This window comes from Arachis hypogaea, chromosome 3, assembly GCF_003086295.3.
Source record: "Arachis hypogaea cultivar Tifrunner chromosome 3, arahy.Tifrunner.gnm2.J5K5, whole genome shotgun sequence".
Taxonomy (NCBI): Eukaryota; Viridiplantae; Streptophyta; class Magnoliopsida; order Fabales; family Fabaceae; genus Arachis; species Arachis hypogaea.
In genome coordinates this window covers 19,074,360-19,092,234 of record NC_092038.1, presented here as the reverse complement: position 1 = coordinate 19,092,234, position 17,875 = coordinate 19,074,360, and positions in this window count along the sequence as shown.

Here is a 17,875-nt window from a genome sequence, read left to right as displayed (position 1 = left end):
CGACTTAAATAAGGCATGTCCCAAGGACCCTTATCCACTGCCAAGTATCGACACCCTAGTGGACTCCAGCTCGGGGTATCAATACTTATCATTTATGGACGCCTACTCGGGATATAATCAAATCCCAATGTATGAGCCAGACCAGGAGAAAACATCATTCATCACACCCAGAGCTAATTTTTGCTACGTGGTCATGCCATTCGGATTGAAGAATGCAGGAGCCACATATCAAAGGTTGATGAATAAAGTGTTTTCCCCTCATCTTTAGCGGTTTCACATGTAGAGATCTTCATATAATCATGCTCGTTAAGTGCACAATGAATGAAGTTGATGGCTTTATCATTCATTGCCACTTTCTTCCAATCATCGTCACTATATTCATCTTCTCCTTTCGGTACTTGCTTTGAGACGGAGACTTCTCCTTCTTTAGCGCTTGTTGTCTTTGTTGGAATGTGATTTCCATTCTCAATCACTTTCCAAATTCTCACATCTTGAGAACGGATCCAAATTCTCATCTTATTTTTCCAATAAGAGTAATTTATTCCGCTAAAAAGAGGAGGTCTAGCGGTTGAGTTACCTTCGCTAGTGTTGTTGTTGTTAAAGCCTGTGCTTGCCATGATCTTTTCCCTTAAACGGTTAAGTCTTTCAAAGGGTTAAGCTCTGATACCACTTGTAGAACCTATGCACAATTACTCAAGAGGGGGGTGAATTGAGTATTGCAACAACAATTAATCTTTTTACGAAAGTTAAAGACAATATACAAAAAGTGTTATTGTACTAGTATTTTTCCAAGAGCTTAACTCAATTGCTAAGCATTTATAAGGAGCTTTTACTTTCCAATAGACACCAACTCAAATAAATTGATCAAGCTTTTCACCAATCGGACTTAAGCCACTCCTTAAGTACTTACGAAGCTACTTTTCAATCACAATTTATTTGCACAAAGGTAAAAGACAATAATATTGAAGAGATGAGTTTGGAGAGATGCAAACGCTATTTAGAGTGGTTCGGCACAATCCTTGTCCTACGTCCACTTTCTTTCTCAATCGCAATTGAGAAGTTCCACTATTGCCAAGCTTCAAGGTGCTCGCGCAAAACCTTTTACAATCCGAGTCCTTAATTTCTAACACCTCACGGTATATGATCACCACTCGTATACTAACCCACTCCACTTAGAGATACCTTCTCTAAGATTTGCCTTGAGTACTTAGTATACCTCTTTGGTATCCTCACCGACTATAGTGTTTATAACTCTTGACTCAACCTTGGAGATCACACTCCAATTTACAAAGTGTACAAGAAAACAATTCTCAAAGAATTGTTGAGATGAAATGAGTACTCTCTAGAAGAGTGTATGATTACAAGTTTAGCACTATTGAACCAATTGATATTGCTCTCACAAATTGTGTATTATATCACTTTAAAAAAGGTGTAGAATGAAAGAATATGACAAGATAGTTTTCAAATACTCAAAAATTGGTGAAATAAGGCTTCAATCCATCTATTTATAGATTCCCCAAACCTTAGAAACGTTGGGGAATTAATGGGATGAAGCCTTTATGTCAAAACTAGCCGTTTTTTATGTTTTTGAATTATTTGCATCGATGCATAACACTTTGCATCGATGCAAATGTGTCTTTGACGCTGAAATTTGAATTTTCAGCTAGGTTGCATCGATGCAAACATCTTTGCATCGATGCAACAAGTCGTTGCATGCTTTGCATCGATGCAAGATGAGTGTGCATCGATGCAAACCTTAAAGAATGGCTTAAAATCACTTCAAAATGCTTAGGATTGATCTCAAACTTGTTGGAGTCAATTCCTATGCTTTTGTACCTTTGAAAAACAAGTTTTTAAACCATTTGGCTAGCATCGAATTGCAAGATGTGCATCAAAACATTTTGTGAGTGTGTGTTGAGAGATTTAGCAATTGGTTCTTAACAAGAAGTTACCTAAGTCCTAAGACACTATACTTGTCTTCAAATGTTGTGGACTTGAGTTTCTTGTTGTTGTTGTGTTGCTTTCAACTCTTCATGCTTGTTCATTCAAGTTGTTTGTTGGTTTGTCTTTTCATGTCGTTTGTTGGTTTGTCATTCATCAAAACCTACGAATACAAACTTCGCATACAAGCAACATGATTTACAATTTCCCCCTTTTTGATAATGACAAACCAATTTTGAGGATATGTATTTATAAATGATTTTGAAAGCAACAATAATGCACTTTGTTTTATAGAAAGCTTTGGAGAAGACTTCAAAAAATTTTGCAGGAGTTCCCCCTAAATATGTGCATTTGTTCCTTTAAAGGGCGTTTATCAAAGAAAACGATTTAGATATCAAAGTTTTTGCTTAGCGGAAGTCTTTTTGAAATCATTGTTTCGCAAACTTATTTCTTCTTTTCAAATCCTCAAACTTCTTCTTTTTCAAAAGTTCAAAAACTTTAAATATCCTCAAACTTTTTCTTTTTCAAAAGTTCAAAACTTTAAATATCCTCAAACTTTTCTTCCCCCTTTTGACATTATCAAAAAGAAGAGAGTTTGAAATGTGTCATAGAAGCATGCATAAAACAATGAATTTTTATAAGTTCAATTTCTTTATTAATCTCAAGGATGAGATATTCCCCCTGTCAAAAAGAATTTGATTTCCTCTTTTTATATATAATAAGCATGTATAATTCCCCCTAAAGAAGTGAAATATATCAAGGCATGCATATTAACTTAAAATAGGGGTACCAAGCCTATTTTGAGTTATTCACCAAATAAGCATACAAGCATTAATCATTAAACAAAATTAGGAAGGAAATATCAAAGTATTTAAACCATAATAAAAATCCTTAACTTACTAGGAGTTAGTTTAACAATTCATATAATCAAATAAGCATAAAGCAATAAAAAGTGACTTGATGAAGAGGAGACAATCAATCTTGGTCTTCATCATCATCAGTATCCTCTTCATATGGTAGGTGGATGCCGAAATGCTCATATAAGTCATCAATACGACGATCCAAGCGACCCGTGCGATGATCTACATGAGACACACGACGATTAAGTGTTTCAAGTTGCCTACCATGCTCTACTTCAATCCTTTGGATGTTTTGGTTGATGGATTGTAATTCTCTCATTACATCAACCAAGGAGGGTGGTTCTTGAGCTTGAGGTGCTTGTGGAGGATCTTGCTCTTGAGGATCTTGCTCATCAACATTTCTTCTTCCCATTTTATTGAGAAGATGAGTGTTGATACAAGATTGGGGTGGTACTTCCTTGGCAATCTCATTTGATACATCAATACCAACATAATCAAAGACTTTAGACCATAGGCAAAGGAATCCTAATCCACCATTCCTATCCTTCATCTTGAGCCTAATCATATGTTGTACTATAAAGTATGGCCAATTAATCTTAATCCCATTTATCATAGCCCACATGACAATCAAATCTTCATCATTTACATTCGCATGCCCGGATATTCTAGGTTGCAATACATAGGTGACTAGATATAACAAAGTTCTATGTTCCGCACTCATTGAATTGCAACTAATTTTGGAGTGAGCTCCTTGTACAAGGTTGAACAAATGCATGGCATTTTCCTTTGAATAACCCCATTCATCAATTGGGGTTTTACCACCTTGAAACAAGTCACCTTGATTTGGCAACTCCCAAATGGTGGCTAACTCATCACCATCTAGCCTATAATCCTTTCTTCCTATCTTGAAGAATAATGTGAAATTTGATTCATCTTCCTCATCAATCTCAATCATGAGTGTACTATAGGCTATGGAAACTAAATCCGGATAATATTTACTCTTAATTTGAACAAAATCCATGAGGCCTTGTTGAACTAGAATAGCCTTAAGAGTATCAAACTTATGAATGACAAGAAGGGTCGGATCCAAATACCTCGGAGGAATTTCCTTTCTTCTGGCGAGCCTTGCCTCATAGAATTGAAGATCTTCATTAGAAGCAAAGTACCTTGCCAAAGGATGATTATTTGGAGGTGGAACCACACTTGAAGAGCCTTTTGACTTCTTCATGGTTCTCTTGATTCTAGGCATTGTGGATGATTTTGTTTTATGGGTTTTGTAGAGGAGAATGTGGAGACTTTAAATATGTAGTTTGTTTGTAGTGGGTATCAAAGTTTTGTGAGTTGTATGAAGCTATATGTGAGCTTGTTTTGGAGGTTATGGAGGTTTGAATTTGGGGATATGAGTTGTGAGGTTGAAGATGATGAAAAAGTGGGGTTTTGTTGCTCAAAAATGCCAAATTCACGTGTTTTTGTGCAATTTGGTCGAGTTTGCATCGATGCAATAGGCTTTGCATCGATGCACATAGCACGTCGTGTGCTTTGCATCGATGCAGAGCTTGGTTGCATCGATGCAACATACATCATTTTGCCCAAAATCACCAAATTTTCATCCTTTGGTGGTTCTTTCTTCAATCCTTTGAGTTTCATCATGTATATACTCACTTAAACTATGATAAACTTCAATTTGTTGATCCTCCATTGTTTATAATCTTCAAATTCTTCAATCTACCTCAAGATTAATCACTCATTCATCAACTCATAAACCTACAAAACAATGGCTAATTGGATATCTCCAATGCTTAAGTTAGTAAGAGATACAAAAAATAGCAATATGAATACAATGAATTCAAACAAATCATATTAGATTAGAATCCAAGATACCAAGTTCATTTCGGATGTTAAAAAAACTTTCTTTACATAAAGGTTTAGTGAAGATGTCCGCTAGTTGTTTACTAGTTTCGACAAATTCAATAACCACATCACCCTTTTCAACATGGTCTCTTATGAAGTGATGTCTAATCTCAATATGCTTGGTTCTTGAATGTTGAACCGGATTCTTGGTTAAATTTATTGCACTAGTATTATCACATTTGATAGGAATGTGATCAAGCATGAGTCCATAATCCATAAGTTGTTGTTTCATCCATAAAATTTGGGCGCAACAACTACCGGCGGCTACATACTCGGCTTCGGCGGTAGACAATGCTACACTTACTTATTTCTTACTATGCCATGAAATAAGAGAGTTTCCTAGCAAGTGACAAGTGCCGCTAGTGCTTTTCCTATCCAATTTGCAACCGGCAAAATCGGAATCGGAATAACCAATCAAATCACAAGTGGATCCTTTCGGATACCACAATCCAACATTTAATGTTCCTATGAGATACTTCATAATCCTTTTTACCGTACTTAAGTGAGATTCCTTAGGATTAGCTTGGTATCTCGCACACATGCATACACTAAACATGATATCTGGCCTACTTGCCGTTAGATAAAGTAATGATCCTATCATGCCTCTATACTTCTTTACATCTATGCTTTTACCTTGTTCATCTTTGTCAAGGTAGCAAGTAGTGCTCATTGGTGTGTCCATTGCCTTAGCATTGTCCATTCCAAATCTTTTGAGCAGTTCCTTGCAATATTTGGTTTGGCTAACGAAAGTTCCTTCTTTTCCTTGTTTGATTTGCAGACCAAGGAAGAAGTTGAGTTCGCCCATCATAGACATTTCAAATTCACTTTGCATGAGGTTTGAGAAAAACTTGCAAAGTGATTCGTTAGTTGAACCAAATATTATGTCATCGACATAAACTTGTACCAAAAGGATATTTTTGTTTTCAATCAAGATAAATAAAGTTGTATCAACCTTCCCTCTTCTAAAACCCTTTTCTATTAAAAATTTGCTCAAACGTTCATACCAAGCTCTTGGAGCTTGTTTAAGACCATAAAGAGCTTTCTTGAGTTTAAAAACATGATTAGGATTTTCATAATCTTCAAAACTGGGAGGTTGTTCAACATATACTTCTTCTTTAATGAAACCATTAAGAAAGGCACTTTTAACATCCATTTGATAAAGTTTGAAGTTATAAGAGGATGCAAAAGCAAGTAGCATCCTAATTGCTTCTAATCTAGCTACTGGAGCATAAGTTTCGTCATAATCAATGCCTTCCTCTTGATTATAACCTTTAGCTACTAATCTAGCTTTGTTTCTAACAATTGTACCATTTTCATCGAGTTTATTTCTAAAAACCCATTTTGTTCCTACAATTGTTTGATTACTTGGTTTAGGCACCAATTCCCAAACGTCATTTCGTTTGAATTGGTTAAGCTCCTCTTGCATTGCCATAGCCCAATGTTCATCATTAATTGCGAACTCAATGGTAGATGGTTCAATTTGAGAAACAAAAGCACTATATGCAAATAAATTTCTAAAAGTGGATCGAGTTGTTACCCCTTTCGAAACATCACCAATGACGTTGTCTAGAGGATGATCCTTTGAAGTACGCCAATCCTTTGGAAGTGCATTTATTTGTACTTGTGATGGTTCAATTTCTTCAACTTGAACGCTATCCTTTGTTGAGCTTGTAGAGGCTTCATTTAAATCTTTTTCTTTGTCTTCACCATTCAAATTTAGTGAATCAAAGTTTTCTACATTTTCATCAAAATCTTTTCTAGCACAACAACGGTTAGTTTCATCAAAAGCGACATGAATACTTTCTTCCATAGTCATGATGCGTTTATTATATACTCTAAAAGCTTTGCTAGTTAAAGAGTAGCCTAAGAAGATTCCTTCATCAGCCTTAGCATCAAATTTGCCTAAGTTATCTTTTCAATTATTTAGAATAAAGCATTTACAACCAAAGACGTGAAGGTGGGAAATATTTGGCTTTCTTCCTTTGTACAATTCGTACGGTGTTTTCTTAAGAATAGGTCGAATGATAATCATATTCATAACATAACACGCGGTACTAACCGCATCCGCCCAAAAGTACTTAGGAATATTAGCCTCATTGAGCATAGTTCTCGCCATTTCTTCTAAATGACGATTTTTCCTTTCAACCACACCATTTTGTTGTGGTGTTCTGGGAGAGGAAAAATTATGCTCAATGCCATTTTCTTCACAAAAAGTTTCAAAAAGATTGTTTTCAAATTCTCCACCATGATCACTTCTAATAGATGATATATGCAAATTCTTTTCATTTTGAATAACTTTGGCTAATCTTTTGAATGCTCGAAATGCATCACTCTTGTTTGCTAGGAACAAGGTCCATGTAAATCGAGAGTAATCATCAACAATAACTAAAGCATAGTAATTGCCACCAAAGCTCATAGTCCTAGAAGGACCAAATAAATCCATGTGCAAAAGTTGTAATGGCCTTGTTGTTGAAACAATGTTTTTGGATTTAAAAGAGGCCTTTACTTGTTTTCCCTTTTGACATGCGTCGCAAAGGACGTCTTTTTCAAAACGTAGCTTTGGTAAGCCAATTACTAACTCTTTAGAGACCAACTTGTTAAGATGGTCCATGTTAGCATGAGCTACTCTACGATGCCATAACCAAGTTTCATCATTTTTACTAACAAGGCATTTCACATCATTTGAGGAAACTTCATTTAGATTAATCATGTATACATTGTCAACACGGTGTCCAATTAGCACAATTTCATTAGTGTCTTGCCTTTTTATCAAACAACATTTTGAATCAAAGGTGACTAAGTTTCCTTTGTCACAAAGTTGGCTAACACTAATGAGATTATGTTTGAGACCTTTGACAAGTATAACATTATCTATGGAGGTAGAAGGATTTTTACCAACTTTTCCAACGCCGATTACTTTGCCGGTGTTGTTGTCTCCATAGATCACGTTTCCTCCGTTTGTAGGCTCTATTGCGATGAACTTTGATTCATCGCCGGTCATGTGTTTGGAGCATCCACTATCAACATACCAATTTGTATCCTTAGCTCCAACACGTACCTACAAAATAATTAAAATTGGGATTTAGGTACCCAAGTGAATTTGGGTCCTTGATGGTTAGTATGAGCATAATGCCCATAAGGTGCCCATCTCGTATCTTGACTACGAAAGTTTATATGTTTAATTCTAGTAAAGCATACAGGTGCTATATGACCTACTTTATTACAATAATGACATATGACATTTGGATTATGCATCCTATGCATGTTTCTAAATGGTTGCCTAGGTTGTTTCCTAAATGCAACATCTTTTGATCTATATGCATTGTGATTATAATTTCTAAATGAAGCATGTTGAGGAAGATGTTTGAAGGCTTCATTCCTTTTAGGCATGCTTGCCTTTTGAGCTTGCGGTTGCCTAATAGGAGTTTTAGCATTTTTAAATTTTCCTTTTTCAAAACCTAAACCTTCCTTATTATGAACATGCTTTTGGTTTTTCAACATTTTATCTAGGTTCTTTGAAGATTCATTGAACTTAGCTAAAGTGTTCTTAAGATTTGTAATTTCATTTTCATGCATTTTGCAAGATTTGTATGGATCACTACTTGTGCTACACTTATCTTTTCCAAGATTGATATTCTCATTTTTCAACATCTCATTTTGTTTTAAAAGATCCATATTCTTTTTCTTTAGGAGAGAATAATCTTGGGTAAGTTTTGTGTACACCTCAAGTAAGGCATCATATTCATCTTGTAAATTAAAAGAAGTGAAGTTGTCATCACTAACCTTTTCTTCGCTTGCCATTAAGCAAAGATTTGCAACCTCGTCGTTATCGGAGTCGGATTCATCCTCGTTCTCCCATGATATGTAGGCTTTCTCCTTCTTCTTAAATTTCTTGTTTTTGTCCTCCTTTTGAAGTTTTGGACAATTGGGTTTGATGTGTCCAACTTCTCCACACTCATAGCATTTTGGTACCTTTGTTTTGCTCTTGAAGTTTTTCTTCATTGCAAACTTATTGAATCTTTTTAATAAGAGTGCAAATTCTTCATCTCCTTCTTCTTCATTATCATCACTCTCTTCTTGCAGTGATGTTGTTTTAAGGGCGAGACTTTTCTTCTTGCTTTCTTCACCTTTTTGTCTATTTAGCATAGTCATTTCATAGGTGAGAAGATTACCTCGTAGTTGATCAAATGTAAGTTGATCATAGAGCCTTCCTTCCACAATGGCGTTCACTTTGGAGTTCCATTTTGGTGTAAGGCTTGTAAGCACCTTGGTCACAATTTGTTTATCATTGTATTTTGTGCCAAGCATGCTTAGATTGTTGAAGATCTTGGAGAGTCTTTCAAGAGCTTCTTCAATGCTCTCTTCATCTTTCATTTTAAAATTTTCCCATTCATGAACCAACATAAATACCTTTGATTCTTTAACGTGGTCGGTTCCTTCGTAAGTGATTTGGAGTTTATCCCAAATCTCTTTAGCGGTTTCACATGTAGAGATCTTCATATAATCATGCTCGTTAAGTGCACAATGAATGAAGTTGATGGCTTTATCATTCATTGCCACTTTCTTCCAATCATCGTCACTATATTCATCTTCTCCTTTCGGTACTTGCTTTGAGACGGAGACTTCTCCTTCTTTAGCGCTTGTTGTCTTTGTTGGAATGTGATTTCCATTCTCAATCACTTTCCAAATTCTCACATCTTGAGAACGGATCCAAATTCTCATCTTATTTTTCCAATAAGAGTAATTTATTCCGCTAAAAAGAGGAGGTCTAGCGGTTGAGTTACCTTCGCTAGTGTTGTTGTTGTTAAAGCCTGTGCTTGCCATGATCTTTTCCCTTAAACGGTTAAGTCTTTCAAAGGGTTAAGCTCTGATACCACTTGTAGAACTTATGCACAATTACTCAAGAGGGGGGGTGAATTGAGTATTGCAACAACAATTAATCTTTTTACGAAAGTTAAAGACAATATACAAAAAGTGTTATTGTACTAGTATTTTTCCAAGAGCTTAACTCAATTGCTAAGCATTTATAAGGAGCTTTTACTTTCCAATAGACACCAACTCAAATAAATTGATCAAGCTTTTCACCAATCGGACTTAAGCCACTCCTTAAGTACTTACGAAGCTACTTTTCAATCACAATTTATTTGCACAAAGGTAAAAGACAATAATATTGAAGAGATGAGTTTGGAGAGATGCAAACGCTATTTAGAGTGGTTCGGCACAATCCTTGTCCTACGTCCACTTTCTTTCTCAATCGCAATTGAGAAGTTCCACTATTGCCAAGCTTCAAGGTGCTCGCGCAAAACCTTTTACAATCCGAGTCCTTAGTTTCTAACACCTCACGGTATATGATCACCACTCGTATACTAACCCACTCCACTTAGAGATACCTTCTCTAAGATTTGCCTTGAGTACTTAGTATACCTCTTTGGTATCCTCACCGACTATAGTGTTTATAACTCTTGACTCAACCTTGGAGATCACACTCCAATTTACAAAGTGTACAAGAAAACAATTCTCAAAGAATTGTTGAGATGAAATGAGTACTCTCTAGAAGAGTGTATGATTACAAGTTTAGCACTATTGAACCAATTGATATTGCTCTCACAAATTGTGTATTATATCACTTTAAAAAAGGTGTAGAATGAAAGAATATGACAAGATAGTTTTCAAATACTCAAAAATTGGTGAAATAAGGCTTCAATCCATCTATTTATAGATTCCCCAAACCTTAGAAACGTTGGGGAATTAATGGGATGAAGCCTTTATGTCAAAACTAGCCGTTTTTTATGTTTTTGAATTATTTGCATCGATGCATAACACTTTGCATCGATGCAAATGTGTCTTTGACGCTGAAATTTGAATTTTCAGCTAGGTTGCATCGATGCAAACATCTTTGCATCGATGCAACAAGTCGTTGCATGCTTTGCATCGATGCAAGATGAGTGTGCATCGATGCAAACCTTAAAGAATGGCTTAAAATCACTTCAAAATGCTTAGGATTGATCTCAAACTTGTTGGAGTCAATTCCTATGCTTTTGTACCTTTGAAAAACAAGTTTTTAAACCATTTGGCTAGCATCGAATTGCAAGATGTGCATCAAAACATTTTGTGAGTGTGTGTTGAGAGATTTAGCAATTGGTTCTTAACAAGAAGTTACCTAAGTCCTAAGACACTATACTTGTCTTCAAATGTTGTGGACTTGAGTTTCTTGTTGTTGTTGTGTTGCTTTCAACTCTTCATGCTTGTTCATTCAAGTTGTTTGTTGGTTTGTCTTTTCATGTCGTTTGTTGGTTTGTCATTCATCAAAACCTACGAATACAAACTTCGCATACAAGCAACATGATTTACATTGGTGAGAAATATTCTCTACAGAAGGGAGATATCAACACCACTATTAAAGTGTGTACCGACCTCAAGAACCGCCGAGGTATTAGAGGAAGTACATAGTGGGATCTGCGGAAACCATCTCGGAGCAAGGTCACTAGCCAGGAAAGTAATCCGAGCTGGATTCTACTGGCCGACCTTGCAGAAAGATGCCACAGAATTTGTGAAAAAGTGTCAACCATGTCAGATGCATGCAAATTTCCACGTGGCTCCACCAGAAGAGCTCATCAGTATCACTTCTCCATGGCCCTTTGCAAAATGGGGAATGGATTTGTTAGGTCCTTTTTCCCAAGCGCCAGGACAAGTCAAATACCTGATCGTGGGAATAGATTACTTCACAAAGTGGATAGAAGCAGAACCATTGGCCACCATCACCGCTCAAAGAAGTCAGAAGTTCCTCTACAAAAACATCATCACAATATATGGGATACCTTATTCCATCACTACAGATAATGGAACCCAATTCACCGACTCTACCTTCAGAAGCTTAGTAGCCAGTATGAGAATCAAACACCAGTTCACCTCGGTAGAACACCCGCAAGCCAATGGGCAAGCCGAGGCAGCCAACAAAGTCATACTGGCAGGGCTAAAGAAAAGATTACAAGAAGCAAAAGGAGCTTGGGCTGAAGAGCTCCCCCATGTGCTTTGGGCTTACAGGACAACACCCCAATCCGCCACTGGAGAAACACCCTTCCGACTAGTTTATGGCGTAGAAGCAATGATACCAATAGAAATCAATGAACAAAGCCCAAGGGTAATTCTCCATGACGAGATCGGAAACATACAAGGGCACAAAGAGGAGCTCGACTTGCTCCCCGAAGTCCGAGAAGATGCCCAGATAAAAGAAGCAGCGTTGAAGCAAAGGATGACTACAAGGTACAACAAAAAAGTCATTCGAAGAACATTTGCCCCGAATGACTTGGTCTTAATCAGAAACGACATTGGAGTCAACAAATCAGGGGAAGGAAAACTTGCTGCTAATTGGAAGGGACCATACAAAGTCAATGAAGTTTTAGTAAAAGGTTATTATAAAGTAACCGACCTGAACGGCACTGAGTTCCCAAGGTCGTGGCATGCTTGTAATCTGAAAAGGTACTACAGTTAAAAGTGAACTCTACTCCCTGATGTACTCTTTTCCCAACTTCATGATTTTTTTCCCAAAATCAAAGGGTTTTTTTTTTGGAGAAGGGTTTTTAACGAGGCATCATAGTAGAGGCTAAGGGAAAATAGGCTATTAAAAACCCTTAGTAGCAAGAAGGTATCTCCCCAATCAATAAAAGATCTTTTTTCATTCACAATATCTCTTATAAACTCCTTTCTATTTTCTAAGTCTTTCTACGAAACGCATCGACTTAAGCTCGACAAAACGTGAAAATCCCATGAACCGATCTAGATGGTCGTCAGGATAAAACGACGAGGTACAAGTCGGTGTAAAGAGGTTATATGAGTTGATCATAAAAAACTCGGGAACAATCCGCTCATAAGTTGAAATGAAAATCCGAGTAGAAAAGCTCGGAAATACTTCAACACGTGGATCGGAGTGAAGAACCGAGTAGAAGAAAAACGCATAAGAACTCACTAAAGCAAAGTTGAGTATAAGGAATAATAAAAAAGAGATTGAAAAACCTAGGAAAAAGTTTAAAGGATGTCCTAAAGTCCTTAAACAAAAGGCTCAGACAAGCCAAAGGGAAAGGTTTTCAGAAAAAGATCAAGGGGACTTCGAAAAATCAAAATCAGAAAAGCATACACGCATAAGGTAACCTAAACCCTTATCCAAAAAAGGGTATTTATCTTGTTAATTTAAAAACCCTTATTAAAAAGGGTATTTTTTAATATTTTGTTTACGGCCTTGAAAGGCCAAAAGAAATTGTTCAACAAACACCACCAACCAAAAGTAAATAAAAGAGTTTAAAAATGGGGGACCCACAGGCCAGGCCCCCAAATAGCCCACAAATCATTTTTTAGGAAGAGGAGTAGACGGATCACCACCACCGGAGTCAGGAGGAGTGCCACCAGGACCACGAAGAGAGGCATCCATAGGAGATGAAGAGGAAATAGGAGGAACTGCTGAAGAACTCGGAGCATCCTTTCCATGAGGAGGAGACTCAATGATCCTCTGCCCTCGAGTCTTCAACTCTGATTCAGAAACGATCACAGGGACAGGGGGATCAACTATGGCCCCGTCAATAACAACTTTGTCAGGATGTAAAGGAGAAAGATCCAAGTCGGGAGCAATAACTCTGACTTGCTCCAGGAAGATTCTCCAAGACTCCTCGGCGCCATCAGCAATAGAGTCCTCCAACTCATCGTATGCCTTCCGAGAATTCAGCAGATCATTCTTCACAGACACAACATTATTGAATAAACTTTGATAGCTGGCCTGCGCTGTTTTCCTCAAATCCATCTCCATGTTGCATTGGGCTTGCAAAACATTCCCCTTCTCCCGGAGGGCATCTCTCTCCTCCTTCAGCTTGGCGACTTCCTCCTTCAACTCCCTCTCCTGCTTTTGGTATGAGCGAAGCCTTCCTTCCAGCTCCTCGACCCTTGGGGTCATCCCTAAAGAGCTGAGAGGAGTCTTCTCAAAAATATCCAAGAGTTTGCCGCAAACCCCCGCCGCCTTGAGACTCTCCTCAATCATAGTGTGAAGGTGGCTCCGAACGGACATATCATCCATGCTTATACGAGCATGGGGGTAGATATTCTTTCGGACGAACGCAAGAGCATCTGCCGTAACCTCACCAGAAGAGCCAGACTCTAAGGTCTTGCGCTTCTTTGGCTCAGGGGAGGGTCGGACGACGGGGGGCGGTTGAGAGGAAGCTGAAGAAGAAATCACAATGGGCTTGGAAAGAGTCCCAACGTTCCAAGGAGGAGGAGGAGGAGAGATAACCCTGGCACCACCAGTCCTGGCGCGAGACTTTGCTTTGGCCTCCTGGACTCTCTGGTAAGATTCCTGAGCATTCGTCTTCGCCATTTCTGAAAAAGAAAACAATAGCTAAGGAATTAAACAAGTCGGAAAGTTCAGTTAACAAGCCAAGAATCTAACAAACAAATGAAAGCTACCTAGCTGTGCTTGGATAAAGGTCAGAGACCCTTGAAGAAACTTTTTAGTGTCCAAATATGGGGCCCTCCCCCACACTTCTCGGAGGAACCCCACAATGGCAGCCTCTACTTCATCCAGGTCATCCAGACCATATTTCTCACAAGGAGAGGCCTCCAGCCAGTATAAAGGAAAGCGAGGAGAAGAATTATCATCCAGGAAAAAGGGGTGGTGACCCTCTATAGCTTGCACTTTGAAAAAATAATTTTTAAAGTCGTGGAAGGATTCGTCAAAAAGGGTGAAGATTCTTCGACCTTGTATGGCTCGGAAGGAAACCCATTGTTGTTTATTGTTTAGCCCACTGAAGGGCATGGTCATATGGAAAAGATGGAAAAATATTTTCAGAGAGGTCGGGAACTCCAAAGCATGGCTAATAAATTGATAAATTTTCAAAAAACCCCAAGAGTTGGGGTGAAGCTGGGTAGGGGCAACCCGACAGTGTTGCAAAACAGACATCTCAAAATCTGAAAAAGGTAGAAAAACGCCCAGACGGGTGATCATGCATTCATACATAAAGAAGAAATGAGGGGCCGTCCCGTTGGCCCTCCCATGGCAAACTTAGTCCTCTGAACTTGGGATAAGCAATTCATACTTAGGCTCATCCTCATCCGAGGTACAGAGTCGGTGGTGAGTACGAAGATGAGTAATAAACTCAACATCAACCAACGGCTCCTCCCCTAGGACAGTAACATCAACCCAATCTACGGAGGCCATTTTCTTTTCCTAAAGAAGATGAGGAAACCTACAAAGGGAAAAAGAAAAGAAAAAATCAAAAACAAAGGTCTCTAGAGGGGAGAAAAAGGAACCAAGCAAAAGTCTACAAACCTACTTATCTACAAAATGAAGGCATACGAAAAATATGAAAGAGAAAAAGAAACTAACCTCTCTCTGAAAATGAAGGTTGGAAGAAGCAGAAGTCTCCGAAACACAAGAATGCAGCACGAACGAATGAAGAACGAACGAGGAAAAAATTAGAAAAATCGCAGAAAGAAGATAATGAAAGAGAGGGAAAAGTATTTATAAATACTCTAGGGGCATAATGGTAAAAATGGGGCAGTCATTAATGAGAGTACACCGTTACCAAAGCCATCAATCCCTAGGTGCATCCCTAACGGACACGACGCTTGAATAGACGTAACTGTCAGAAACAAAAGGTCACGAAAATCACGTCGGTTTAAAAACCCGCATCTCCTCCAAGAAAGTCGGCTACGAACCCGAGTAAAATACTCGAACCCAAGTCTTAAAGAGATCTTGGGCTCAAGTAGGGGCACTGTTCATACCCTGGCCCAATAATAAAGGCCCAGGTCCAAACGAAAGGCCTAGTCCAGAGGATTGAGCCTTGCTGAGCACCGACCTTCGTACTAAGAAGTCGGTCTTGACTACGATTTACTCTAAAAAAGTCGGGACGGAGAATAGTTGGCAGATTAACATCAATTCAAATAAGTAACTGCCCCTAAAATCTCTCTAACCACTTCCGGGAGCCATATCTTAACCTCCCTAAGATAAAGGGACGGTTATCACCCTAAAAATATGGCACTACTCCAACGGTGGTTATTGGCTCACCACTATAAATACACCGACACCCCTCAGGTATCTCTAAGCCCAATACATTCTAAACCTGCTCACACCCTTGCTAACTTAGGCATCGGAGTGTCTTTGCAGGTACCACCCCCATTCACTCACGTACACAAGTCGGAAGGAGGTTCCAGCGTGCAAACCTGCTCGGAAGCTACCATCCACAAACGATTGGGCCGGCCAAATACAGTCCCATCCACTAATCTCCGGTTACTCACCGTAACAGAAATATTTCTGAAAATTATTAATTTGTTCTTATTAAAATTAAAAAATTTAATATAAGTTTATATATTAATAAATATATAAATTTATTTAATTTTTATATATTTATATTTATTATAATATTTTTAAAATTAAAAAATTATTATTAAATATAAATATTATTATTTGTGCTTATTAAAAATTATTTTTAGTTTAATTTATCAAAAATAAATACTAAAAATTTATTTAAAAATTATCTTTTAAAAACTAATTTAATAAATTATTTTTCAAAACAAAAATTTTATTGCCAAAGTCCACGCAAATCGAATCTATTAAATTCGAATTATGGGAGACGAAGCAAACATATAAAGCGAAACCATTTGATTTATTAGCATTTTAACCATGCACTTAATTCGAATCCACTTGATTCGATTTTCATTCAATTAACATTTTCCACTTAACTCGAATCTATTGGATTCGATTTACTACGTGTTTCGTTAAATCGAATTTAATCAATTCGATTTATATAGAAATGTGCTTTGAGATGTTGACGTTTTCTAATTTGGTGCATTCAAGTAATATTGATGTGCATTTGGGTGTTTTATCCTTTTTTTAATTTTTAAGAATTTAAATATTTGTAGGATAAAAAATTAGAGATTTATTTTTTTAAAAAAAATTTAAGTATTTTTTGTCTTTAAATTATAAAATTAAACCTTATAAAAATAAAAAATATAAAACTCCATTCCACCATCGTCAATTTCTCTCACCCTCATCAACATCCTCTCATCTATTATCATTGTATCACCTTCAGGCTGTTGCCAATACCTACGTAGCTGCGTTGTTGCCTCCCAACCAGTATCGACGACTTCCATCCGCAGCAAGACGCTGCCTATCAACTAACCGACAACGAGTGCCGCACATTCTCCAGACCTCTTTGTGGGCGATAACGGCCACGACCCCAACAGATGCAATTTCGAGCATCGTCGTCATTCCGCGTAACCAAAGCTCCCGACCTTGACATGTTGCCATCCGTTTTCCCCAAATGAAGCAACTGGCGGCGTCTCCTCGGCAACAACCACGTGAAAGTAGTTGTTTCTGTGCCGTGTCCAATGACACTCTCTTTGATTTCGATTTTTTTTTCTTTGGATTTACTTTCTCTTTGTTCCTGTTATCAACTTTCATTTTTCTTTCATTGATTTGCTTTCTTTTTGTTGTTGATGATTTTGAGTAGAATTAGGTTAAATTTGTTATGGTTGTTGCAGTAAAAGAAAAAAGAACAAAAATAGCAGAGAGAGAGTCATGTAATTAATTTTTTTATGTGAAAATAATCATTTTAAAACGATTTTTAATGTTGAGGATGATATTAATAAAGAAAAAGGTGTGGAGAAGAGTTTGATTTTGACCTAAAATGTTAGGAACGAAAAAGTACTTAACATTAATAATAACGATACTACGTGTACACTAAAATCAGTCACTAGTATAAAATACATGTTGAAATACAAAATACACATTGAAAATGAACTAAATAATATATATACTTATACAAAAATATATGGTGACTGATTTTAGTGGCTAAAATAGTATTTTTGTAATAATAATAACATCCAAGGGTGAATTTCCTGTAGCTTTGCCTTCAATATTATTCTAGCAAATAATGGTGGAGATACTAATAGCAATTGAAAAACGTTGTGGAAGTGAAAAGGATCAAAGAGTGAAGATTTTTATATGACAAATGATGCACAATAGACTCTTTACAGCGATACGAAGAGCAAGAATTATAGGGACCGACCCTTATTGTCGCAACTGCAGAGGAGTGGATGAATCATGCCTCCATGTGATGATGAGGGACTGACCGAAAGCTGTGGAAGTGTTGATGAAGCTTATACATCCAACAACTATATCT